The 12935-nt window shown below is 42.8% G+C and overlaps 1 protein-coding gene across 3 annotated transcripts in view; it reads right to left on the bottom strand.

The window, feature by feature from the left end:
* The window catches only part of epn1b (epsin 1b), an 85334-nt gene that overhangs the window by 38757 nt on the left and 33642 nt on the right, over positions 1-12935 (bottom strand). The gene's annotated exons all lie outside the window — the stretch shown is intronic.

The raw sequence follows: 12935 nt of genomic DNA, 5'->3' as shown, positions 1-12935 counted from the left end.
TCAAGTACAAGTACTGTTACTCTGATGAAATTTTACTTAAGTACAAGTAAAGTTACCAGACAAAAAAATCTACTCAAGTAAAAGTAAAAAGTAGATCATTTAAAATGTACTTTGAGTAAAAGTAAAACGTTACTTTTAACAATGGGTGTTTTCTGCCTCCATTGTGTTGTGCAAAAATGAAAAAGAAGAGGAAACAAGGATATATGTACATCTCAACCCAGATGTTTTATTTAAAGGAAGTGTATCAAATTGAATGCTTAGGATAATGCTGCATTAAAACTGAGACAAATAAAAAAGGTCAATACACACAGTCATGTCGTTTACATCGCCCTGACCACACACAAAGCATTGTACACGAAATATGAAAGTGAAATGTTGCACCGAAATCTCGTAGCTTGCCTGTGTGCACTGTGTGTTATTGAACAATTCAATTCAAACATTTTTTGTTTAGTATTCCTTTCTGGCCTGTTGGATGTAGAATGGTAGGAGGACTGATCACGTCAGGTTGGCGAGCTAACTTGCTTGCATGATTAGCCAACCAAATAACAGACTAGTTACCGTTATGTTACAGTACCAACAGGTTGCTACTTCAACATTAGCAATGCCATCCACTATTTTTGGAATATAACCAGCCTATTGTCGGTTTTACTATGGAAAGGAAACATTATGATCAGGGGCGCAGATACGTTTTTTGAACTGGGGGGGGACAAAAAACTGGGGGGGACAAAGCTGCCAGCAAACCAACCCCAACATGCCTGTCAAACTTGTTGTGGGTAACCATAGCAACCAAGCTCGAGCTCGCAACCTGTGCAGTCTGCGCAGCTCAACCAACCGAATATCAGTCTTTGTTTTGTTTTATGTGAGTTGTTGCAACTATGTATACACTGCTGTGCACCTCAATAAACCGAATGGTAATTAGTCTTTTGATTTTTCCGTGAGGTTTGCCTTATGCAAAGAAAGACAGCATAGACGTTTTTTCCTCCCTATAAGTGGGGGGGACCGAATGAGGTGAATTTAAATCTGGGTGGGACGAATCCCACCCGTCCCACCCTCTATCTGCGCCCATGATTATGATGCCAATGACAATACTTACCTCAACATGCTTGCGCAGATTAGACGTCGAATTTTTGTATGCCGCAATGGTTGTCTTATTGGGCACACATAATCTGCATTGCATAATGAAACTGTCACCCCTTTTCTCTACGAAGCTGAAGTGATCACGTATGTAGGGCCAGGGGTGCACTTCATTACTGGAAGAAATTGCGTTTTCTGCAGGGTCGTCCACCACAGGTTCCTCGGTCTCCTCCATGTCCGCAGGGGCGCTTTATCAACACCCGTGGCCCAGGGGCTAGGCCCCTCAAAGGCTACCTGTCAACCCTACCTTTACCGTTGGCCAGGAAAACACTCTTATTTTATTTGCAATACGTGTCAAGCATTTACAGTGTAAGTGCGTAATTAGCCTAGAAGCCTACGATAGGTTACGTTTGGCTCAGCGTAGCTGCGCAAGGCCCACGCTCACATCACTCAACACATCCGACCACAGAGGGAGAGAAGAACGCGCACATTATCATTACAGAGCCGGTTCTGATTATTACCACGGACAGGACAGTGATACTGCATAACTTTCACGCAGGGGCATGGCCAGAGATAACCACACAAGCCTGCGTGCACTATAATGTAGACCTATGTGTTGTAAACATAAAACACACACACCTACAGACAAGTCCTTTTAAAAAATAAAATACATAAAAATAGCTCGGCGGCATGAAAACAAACATTCACTGCAAGTCAAGGTACTTGGCTCGGTGGCCACATGAAACGTAAACACCATGGACAGCAGCCAAACTCATAACTCTACAGACCGAAATACATGAAACCAAGTCCTACTAGGGTCTATTTTACCGATCTATGTTCAAGCATCATGCAAGTCTTCCTTCTCCTTGAATGAGACAGTGCATTCAACTGCCTTTTTGACATGACTGCATCAAAATACCACTTGCAACAATATTTCACGCTAGGGCTGTGCCGATAGACGATGCCATCGTCCATCGACGATGGTGGTCATCCATCACGATGGAGGGCCACCATCGTGATACCACGCCCCCTCCTGTCATAATCATGCATATACGGTATCATCTGGGCCTATTTAACCTAAAAAGTTAGTTTTTTGTTAGTTTAGTTAGTTAGTTTTGTTTAATATATAAATATATAACATATTATAAATACATAATTATATAAATTATAAAGTAATATCCTATTACCGCTTGTTCACGTAGGCTATGGTGCAGGGATGTGCTAGTGAACATAACATGTGGTTACACAAATACAGTATGCTACTACTAATAAATTTTGACTTCATTTTTTAGCCTACACTATACTTTTAATGTAAAATTTGTCATGTTGTTCAAACAAATAGCCACTATTAACAGTCGGGAAATATTTCACCTTATCAAACGGCAGTGAAGCGCAGACTTCGGCAGAAGTCAAATAACTTTAATCTGGTAAATAGGCCTACTTTCAGACTCAAAATGGTCCACTCTAAGCCATAATGTCAAACCAAATGGAAGAATGAAGGTGATTCTGACAAATGTAAAGACAGTATAAAAAAAAAAACAAACAAACACAATATTAAATCATGATTTTAAAAGCTGGTGCAATAATTCAAACACTAATAAATTGGAAAAATTAGCGCGTTCAAGTGCGCACTAAAGGCCGAAACGCATCTTCAATTGATATGGTGTAAATAAACAATGAGTAATAGCTTAAGTGTAGTTTCTTCTCATAGTTTGAATACTAGTCTTTCATTGTTAGAGCCGATTAATATCTTGCCGTGATCAGTGAGTGCTCAGGGAGGTTCATTTCCACCTGCGCTTTGTGCAGCTCATTTCTCTGAAGCCAGCTGTGCGCAAACGCAGTGTTGACTGCTCGGCAAACTCCAAACGCTCGGTCTGTACTGGCCCTCTGTTGCGCAAGCGAGTTGGTTATGGCCAGGTTCAAATTGTGCCCAAAACAACTTAACCACGGCCATTTCAATTGCCTGATGGCTGTGACAATATTCGCCCCGTTGTTATACAGGCGATCTTTTTCTCCTCTATTTTCCATTCGGCAAGTGTCTCGCGCAATGCGTCTTCTAAATTGTCCGCTGAATGTGTCTCTGGCATGAAACTCGTCTTGCAGGCATTTGGACTGCATTGCCCACTCTCAGTCCACATAATGTACGGTAGCTGACATATGGACCCTTTTCATGTGACGTCACGACAAACGCGGCCGCCATTTTGGACATGTACTACCAGTAGTTTACCACAGCCAACATTGAGGAACGGCAGCAAAGAAAGTGTTTATTTTCAGCAAGACTTCCATCATGCCACTATGTTGTTGTGCACCTGGATGTAGTAACCATCAACAAACAAGGCAAGGTTTATCATTTTATCGGATCCCGGTAGATGCTGACCGACGGAGAAGATGGATAGCAGCATACCAACGCTTGTGTAGTGACCACTTTGTTGGAGGTAAGACGAATAAAATTAGCCAGAAAAGGCATTACATTGCTGTTAACATTCCATTCTAGTTTACTGTAATTATGATCTGGCAGCTATTTACACCGGATCCAGTGTAAATAGCTACCGGAGCCAACGTCCGAGGTTCCGGAGCGCGCTCGCTCCCGGCCGGAGCCGGCGTGCTCGCTCCCGGCCCGGCCAGAGCCCCGGAGCCAGCACGCGCGCTCCGGAACCTCGGACGTTGGCTCCGGCAGCTATTTACACTGGATCCGGTGTAAATAGCCGCCAGATCATAATTACAGTAAACTAGTAAATACGGTTTTCTGCATCTCGCTCCTTTTTCTTTTATGTTTGTCGCCTTCCTCGCATTCAAACCGATTTGAGCCGAAGTCCACTACATGTCCAAAATGGCGGTCGCGTTTACGAAGGTCACGTGACTGAAAAGGGTCTATAGGGCATCATGTTGCAGCTGGACCACATATCAGTTATCAAGGCCAAATATTCTACATCACCTAGCGCTTTTTTTTCTTAACGTGCCAAAGCCTCGGATGAGTATCTAATACTTTTATTAATAATAATAATAATAATAATAATAATAATAAATTTAATAATGTGGTATTAAAATCCCCCCCCCCACGATATGATCGTCCATCACGATGTTTGCACTGTAAACATTGTCGATGCCAATTAAGGGGACATCACACAGCCCTATTTCACGCACTCCATCAAGAAAAAAAGTTAAACATGATGAACACAGGCATACTGTTTTGAGCATACGATTTTTTTTAAACTAGCTACATCAAAGTCCTTCAATAAACCCATCCTTTAGCGCAAATGAGCTTAACCTAGTTCAAAGCATGACGCTAGCAGTAGCTGCATAAGGCAAAATCATGTGGGCCTTTCGTCAACAACAAGCCACGGCGGGCAAACATTAATAATCAAGTGTCCTTACCTTAAAACGCTGTCTTGACCACAGAACTTCTCAAGTATTTCACTTAAATCCACACGGGTTAACAACACACCCACACAGCTAGCGAGAAATGTGGATCTGCGCTAGCTTTGTATTGCTATTCCCCTCAGTATGCTTACTCTGTCTGCCGCCCGAACTGTGAACATTATAGGCTACAATCTTTTCATCAATTTCTTCAGTAGATGCCGTTTTAGACATTTTATTATCCCCATCGAAATATGCTATTATACTAACAGGATTATAACTCAAATCACACGACACGTATTCAAATCACAACTGATTTATTTTACTGTTGGACAGATCATAGCATATCTAGCCTAGCTGCACATAGCCTAGCTGCTGGTAGGCTGATAACTGATAAGTAGCTGATATTCTGAACAGATTGGTGATCCTTACCTTAAAAAAGTCTGTGACTTTAGGCAACGATTCTATCATTACCTGCATCTCTCTTTTTTCCTTTTATGCGCCCCGCTAACATGTGAATGCTTCATCTTTCAAAGCCTCTAAATTTGTGTCTCTGTGGTCTGCAGTCTTTGGCGCGCTTTCGTGCGTGACGTTACATTTTGTTCCATTTTATTCTGGTACAGTTGTGGGTGTTCGTTTCGCAAACCACATCCACCATGTCTCTTACAGCAGGCTACTGTGCGCTCATTTATTTCTAACCTTATTTCTATCCGTACATTAATGTAGGCCCACGATTCCGACAGTTTATTATTTTATTAATATTACAAGGCCCCTGATTGGCTGTGGCCCAGGGGCGTGAGCCCCCCGAAGCCCACCCCCCTTAAAGCGCCGGTGCATGTCCGCCATCGTCTGTGTGAGACTCGCGCGCGCGACAACTGTCCTTCCCGTGATTCATTTCCAGAACGCATTTCCCCTTCTCCGTTTTAGCCTTTTTAAAAAAATTTTAATTTATTTATTTTTTTTTACTCAGTAACGGTTGTGATGTAAAATGTACCGAAGTACACTACTTAAAAGAAAACGTACTTAAGTAAAAGTAAAAGTACACTCTTTAAAAATTACTTGAAAAAGTATAAGTACACAAAAAAGCTACTCAAGTACAGTAACGAGAGTAATGTAATTCGTTACTTTCCACCTCTGCAGTTTAGGATGTATTTAAAAATTCTTTTATTTGCTTTTAAATCCCTTAATGGTCTTGCGCCGCCCTACCTCTCTGAGGTACCACTATACCTCAGACACCACTATACTCCCACCTGCTCTCTCAGGTCAACGGATCAGCTGCTCCTGAGTGTGCCTAAAACTAAGCATAAGCTTAGAGCAGTGTTTCTCAAACTTTTTCAGACCAAGGACCAATTTCAGGGATGTGATTGGCCAAGGACAAAAAAGCAGGAAAATATATAGACCCATAATGCGACACGGCAGCAGTGTGGTATAAACAGACAGTTTCAGAGAACTTTACCCATGAGATGTTATAATGACTCAGCACCCCATTAATGACCAAATGGAATTCAAGGTGAGCAGTTTAACTCCACACAGAAAGGCCCTTGCTGGCCACGCGGCTCGAACCCAGGACCTTCTTGCTGTGAGGCAACAGTGCTAACCACTACACCACTGTGCAGTCTAATAATAATAATAATAATAATAATTATTATTATTATATATCATATAATTATCATCATGATTATGAACAGGCCAAATCCCAAACGGCTCCTGGTTGGAGACGGAGTGCACTACTGTAGAAGCCTTTTTATACTTTCTATAGGGCGGTTTTGGAGAGAGCTGGGGGGCATTTGGGATTCAGTTAATTATTATTATTATTATTATTAACAAAAGAGCAGCTAGCTGCGGCTGAATCCCAAATGCCTCCCAGCTCTCTCCAAAACCGCCCTATAGAAAGTATAAAAAGGCTTCCACAGTAGTGCACTCCGTCTCCAACCAGGAGCCGTTTGGGATTCAGCCTGTTCATACGCATGCGTAATAGCGCTCGTTTATAGATGTGTTACTAACTAACTACAATTTCCAGTGAATTCAAACTGGGACACACTTTAAAACTACTACCTGGAAAACAAAACTGTTGATGAATTAACAAACTGATTAATTCCTAACTTCACTCGTGTGTACTTATGTAAAGTATTAAATTAGTTTGCAAGCTAACAGTGTAATGTGTTTCTACATCCAGGCTGCTTTAGCGCGCGCGCGCACACACACACACACACACAGCCAACATGGACTGAGAGAGGAACCCCCCCCCACACACACACACACACACTCACCCAGAAGTTTCTTCACCTCATCTTCACTCATGTAAACGTTGACACTCAGGTGGTTGTTATGGCTGTTGGTGCTGATTATCCCGCTGGGTCTGGCGAGGCACAGGGCCGCCTGGAGCAGCACGCAGCCCCCGAGTGTCCTGAGGGCTGGAAGCGGCCGAGCGCGGAACTCTGTCCGGCGACCCTCAGCGCCCCGCGCCGCCTCCTTTTGCCCCAGCATCGCACCTTCACTCTTCCCTCACACTGCTTTAGCAAACCCTCAGGCTCTACCCTCATCCAAAACTTGAGTGGCCTCCGGTGGGCAGCATTCCTATAGTAGGTGATGATAACGACGCTCACAAAAACCCCGCTCCGTCTCCAGCCTGTTGTCCGGTGCTTCCTGGCCGAGCTAACCGTAATGCTAACGACGCCAGCTAGCTAGCTAACTTTGTTCAAGTCTTCAAGACTCGGGTCACATAAAGGTTACTCTTGCGTTATGCATAATGGGCTTTTTTTTTATTATTATTATTGGTACCGCTTAACCTAGGGTAGGTTATTATGCGCATGCGTGGCTCATTGGAGTTGCCTATGGATAATGTGGTCCTACTCCCCCCCCCAAAAAAAAAAAAAAAAAAAAAAAGAATTTGCATGATTCACGAGGGTCGCATTTTTATGTCTGAAAATCCGGAATTCCGGAAAAATCCGGAAGAATCACATCCTCGCACTTTGTCCCAAAAAAAAATTTCAGGGACCACCTGTCAACACCCGCCTCCCCGCCCCACACAACACACACACACATACATACATATACACACAGAGACCATACAGAGATGTGTACTATTAGGTGTTTTTAATTGAAAAAATTATGGTTAACTAAATACATTAAAGGCCTATCCATTCCATATCCTCCGTGGTTTTTAAAGGCAAAAGTATGGAGGTTTAAAATTCAGCAAACAGTTAATCAGAACATTTCAAAATCCCAACTTTAGATATTCATTGTGGTATTTTCTTTTCACCTTTGCCGTTGGTTTAGTCTGCCGAGCTTGTTTTTCTTGTTCTTCCTGTGTTGGGGACTCAGTGTTAACTGAATCTTCTTTTCTTTGCATTTTCTCCTTATTGATGCTTGTGTCGGTAGTGTCAGGTTTTTTCCTCTTAACTGAACCTGTCAGCCACTTCTCCATCCTTGTTGTTTCACTTTCAGTAAATTAAAAAAAAAAAAATCGCCACGAACACAAGCTAGTAAGGATTAGCCTATTATATGTTCAGAATTTTCGTTTGCTTGTTTTCAGGTCTGCCTGCCTGTTTGCCTGTGAGGCAGAGATTTGTGAGGTGACTGTTGCCTTGAGACGAGAGGCGGAATAAGAGCACGTGCACACTACAAGTTTTATGTGGTGCAAATTCAGATGCAGAACGCTTTTTAAATAATAATGAAATTGAATGCCTGTTTGATTGCCGTTAAAAACAAGATTGGATAAATTTAACTTTCTAATAATGTTACAAAGCAATACACTAGCTTATCTTGAAAACGCTGACTACATTTGTAGATCACCTCACGGACCACTTGAGGTCTCTCGCGGACCACACTTTGCGAAACACTGGCTTAGAGGGAGACCATGCTTTCGCTGTTGCAGCTTCTAAACTGTGGAACAATCTGCCTTTGCACATTAGACAGGCCTCTTCTACGACTGTTTTTAAATCTCTTCTTAAAACCCATCTCTTCTCCTTGGCTTTTAACACCACATAAGATGTTGACTGATTTGTTTTTATTATCGGGCTGCTGTTTTTATTCTTATGACTTAATTAAATAAATAAATAAATAAATAAAGTCTTGTTTATTTTACTGTACTGCACTTTGGTCCACTGTGGTTGTAAAGTGCTCTATAAATAAAGCTGGATGGATGGAACTTTGTTACACAATGCAACTTATAAGTCAGGCACAATTACAGTAATTACAGAAGCAAGTTTTCACCAACTGACCACAAACGAGTGAAAGATGTATTCTTCTACTCCTGCTGGATTTTTAAATATGCAATCGTGTTCCTTCTCAAATGAAAAAGCCATCTGTACAACTATGGTAGAAAACAAACATCGGGATTCTTTTGAAAATTTCCTTCTTGCATTCACTCTGGAGCTTCTTAGGACAGAATGTGGCCTTACAAAGTATGGAATTTTTCAATGAAACTACTAGGACTACGTTCAGACTGCACCCTGAAACGACCCATATCCGATTTTTTTGCCCATATGCGACCTGTATCCGATTTGTTATTGACAATCTGAACGACACCGATCCGATTTTTCACATGCGACCCAGGCCGCTTGGATATGTGGTCCTAATTCCGATGCATATCCATTATTTTCACATGCGACTGCAGTCTGACCGGACAGGTCGCATTCATGTGACCTACACGTCATCAACAAGAGACAAACGTCACTATTCTGCGTTGGCTAATCCCGCCTCTTTGGTGGAAAACAACAACGACATAATGCGCTATCGGTGGTTCTCAACCGGGGGGGCGCGCCCCCCTGGTGGGGCGCGGAGGTACTCCAGGGGGGTCGCGAGTAGGCTTCATGTATGGAGGAAAAAAAAAATCTGGGGCTAACAGGCTATAGTAGCTAAGCAGATGCAACACATTTACCCATGTCAAAATGCAGAACACATTGGACTATTACATACAAATCAATACTATTATAAAATCTATCATCAATCTATCATAAAATCTTGTGTGTAGGTTATTTTAAGCCCGTGACGCGAACATGACGCAACGTCACGTGAGTGAGTCTGCATACCGTGGCCACCGTGTGAGTGTTTGCCACACACACACTAGTCTGGTTTCTTGCCGAGTTAACTCGTGCCGACTCTCGCTAGTCTACTATCATCAATCCATCGATACAGCGCAAAACCCAAACAGTCTTTTTAAAGACTACTACCCCACACTGTATTTTTGCTTTCCCCATTTCAGCTCTACCCAAATAATTTGTTTTTGTTTTCTTACTGCTAGTCTACTACCCCTTTGCCTTTTTCACCCTGCGTGTGAAAAATCCAACTGTCCCACACACACACTCACACGAGTAAGTACACCATTCACACCTCGTTAAAATTTGCAACTATAAAATCCCCGAATAAAGATATCGATCGTGTTTCTCACTGATAAGCCCCATACGTTCCCTCTGGTTAGCCCCCTTAGCCTACTACAGACTTAGCCTACTACAGACTTATCGTTACAACTTTATTACACAAGTTTATTCACAAATACTTTAACAAAATGGATAGATTTCTTGTCAAAAAACCCAAGACAACTGACGTAGGTCTACCACCAGCTGCGAGAAAGCTTCGGAGGTACGATGAATTATACCTGCAGTTTGGTTTTACTGTCACCTCTGATCTTCGTCCTCAGTGTGTCGTGTGTGCCGAGGTGCTGGCAAACGAAAGCATGAAGCCATGCAAACTTAAAAGGCACCTCGAAACGAAGCATGCTGGCCTGAAGGACAAACCGCTTGAATACTTTCAAAGAAAGCGTGATGGCCTGCATCAGCAACAGGCAACAATTTCCGTGCACAGCACTGTATCTAAGCAGTGCCTGGAGGCATCATATGTGGTGGCAAAAAGAATAGGTAAGCTAGGCAAACCGCACACTGATGCCGAGAAATTCGTTTTGCCAGCTGCGCAGGACATGTGCAGAATATTCTTCGGGGATAGTGCAGCAGCCAAATTAGGCACCGTGCCACTTTCAAATGACACAGTTGCTCGGAGAATTGCTGATATGTCCAATGATATCAGAGAGCAATTAATACAGTTTATTAAAAATAGTCCATACTATGCCTTGCAGTTGGATGAGTCTACCGATATTGCTGGACAGGCACAGCTTCTTACATATGTCAGGTATGTCAGGGATAAATTAATTGAGGAGGATGTCCTTTTTTGCCGCCCTCTTCAGTCACACACAACTGGAGAGGCCATCTTCAATGTCCTTGATTCATTTATTCGCGAGAATGGGTTGGCGTGGGACCGATGCATTGGCTTGTGCACGGATGGCGCACGAGCAATGACGGGCCGTGAGCAAGGTCTAGCTGCTCGCGTTAAGCAGGTAGCTCCACTTGTAAAATGGACCCATTGCATGGTTCATCGCGAAGCACTCGCTGCAAAAAAAATGCCGTCTCTGTTGGAATCCGTGCTGAACCAATCAGTAAAAATGATCAACCTCATCAAGTCACGGCCGCTAAACTCTCGCTTGTTTGAGGTCCTCTGTCAGGAGATGGGGTCAGAGCACGAACAGCTGCTTCTGCACACTGAGGTTCGCTGGCTGTCCAGGGGGCGGGTGTTACAACGTTTGTATGAGCTGCGAGATGAGGTGAAGCGGTTTTTGACACAAATCAATTCAGACCTGGCGAAAAATCTGGATGACCCTTTGTGGCTAGCGTGTCTCTCCTATTTGGTCGATATATTTGACCGCTTGAATGGCTTGAACCTGTCTTTGCAAGGCCGAGAAACTCACATTTTGCTTCTCGCAGAGAAAGTGGATGCCTTCAAGCAAAAACTTGACCTCTGGTGTGGCCACATCAGTCGGGGGAACTGTGATATGTTCCCAAGCCTTGCAGACTTTATCAGTAATGCAGGCACTTCCCACGATTTCTCATCTGTCTTTCAAGCAGCGTCAGAGCACCTGTCGGTAATGAGAAAACAGTTTGCGGCATACTTCACAGAGGATTATCGCTCTTTTGCGTGGGTTCGAGATCCATTTGTGTGTACTGCTGACGAACTTCCAGTTGACATGCAGGAACAGCTTATTGAGCTGAAGAGTGACAGTAGACTTAAGGCAGTCTTCACCTCATGCCCTCTTTCGACATTCTGGGCAGCATTGATGCAGGAGTACCCGCAACTGTGTGACGTAGCCTTGAAACTGCTCATCCCATTCGCATCGACCTACTTGTGTGAGGCAGGATTTTCAAAAATGACTGCGCTCAAAACGAAATATCGCAATCGTGCGCAAATTGAGGATGACTTGAGACTGTGCTTGTCAAACATTTCGCCAAGAATCGAGGATCTTTGTAAGGCAAAGCAGGCTCAGGTCTCGCATTAACGCAAATGCAGATCACAAAGGCACAGTAAAAAGTAAAACCTAAATTCACGCCTGGTCCCAATTCCCAATGATATCAATAGCCAGCTAATGATAAGCCTAATAAAATACCTAATAAAAACACTAATAATAATAATAATAATAATAAACGATGCCTATTAATAACAATAGCATAATAATAATAATAATAATAATAATATCAACAACCAACAACAGCAATAATAATAATAATAATAATAATAATAGGCCTAATAATAATAATAATGCCTGAAAGAACATAAGTCTTGTACTACTGCCAACAGCTTAGTAATGATAATAGGCCATAATAATAATAATAATAGGCCTAATAATAATAATAATAATAATGCCTGAAAGAACATAAGTCTTGTACTACTGCCAACAGCTTAGTAATGATAATAGGCCATAATAATAATAATAATTATAATTATAATAATTATAATTATAATAATGACCGAAAGCAGATTAGAAATGTGGTGCTACTGCCAATTATAACAATAGCCTAATAATGATAATAGGCCTATGTATTTCTATGGAATGGATAATGCTACTACTGCTACTACTACTACTAATAATAATAATCTAGCCCAGGGCTATCTATCTATCTATCTATCTATCTATCTATCTATCTATCTATCTATCTATCTATCTATCTATCTATCGGTCGATATAAGGTGCTGTAGGTCGGGTGGCGTCACTGCGGGTGAGTGTGTTTTGGGGGGGGGGGGGGATGGGGGCGGGGCGAGAAGAGGGGCCCCCAACTGCAATGAACCAGCTTTGGTGGGGCCCAGGTTGCAAAAGGTTGAGAACCCCTGCGCTACATGAACAGGCGCACACACAGTCTCTCTCGCACTCCCTCGCGCACTCCGTCATATGCGCGATGCAGACATTAATGTTTCGCGTGCACGCGCTTGCTCACTTGCTCTAGATTCCGGGAGATATTCTCCAATTTGCGGGCATCAGGGAGCCGCTATCAATATGCGGGAGACTCCCGGAACTTCCGGGAGACTTGGGATGTCTGCACTAGACAGTGTTTATGTAGAGAGCATGCGCACTTCAATCAATCAATCAATCAATCTTTCAACGGAGGTTGCTGCCACGGCCCCACTCACTCACACACACACACCCTCTCTCTCACACAGAGACACACTCTCTCTCTCTCACA

This window comes from Neoarius graeffei, chromosome 22, assembly GCF_027579695.1.
Source record: "Neoarius graeffei isolate fNeoGra1 chromosome 22, fNeoGra1.pri, whole genome shotgun sequence".
Lineage (NCBI taxonomy): Eukaryota > Metazoa > Chordata > Actinopteri > Siluriformes > Ariidae > Neoarius > Neoarius graeffei.
Note: the sequence above shows the minus strand (reverse complement) of the source record. Positions and strands in the feature narration are given on the sequence as shown.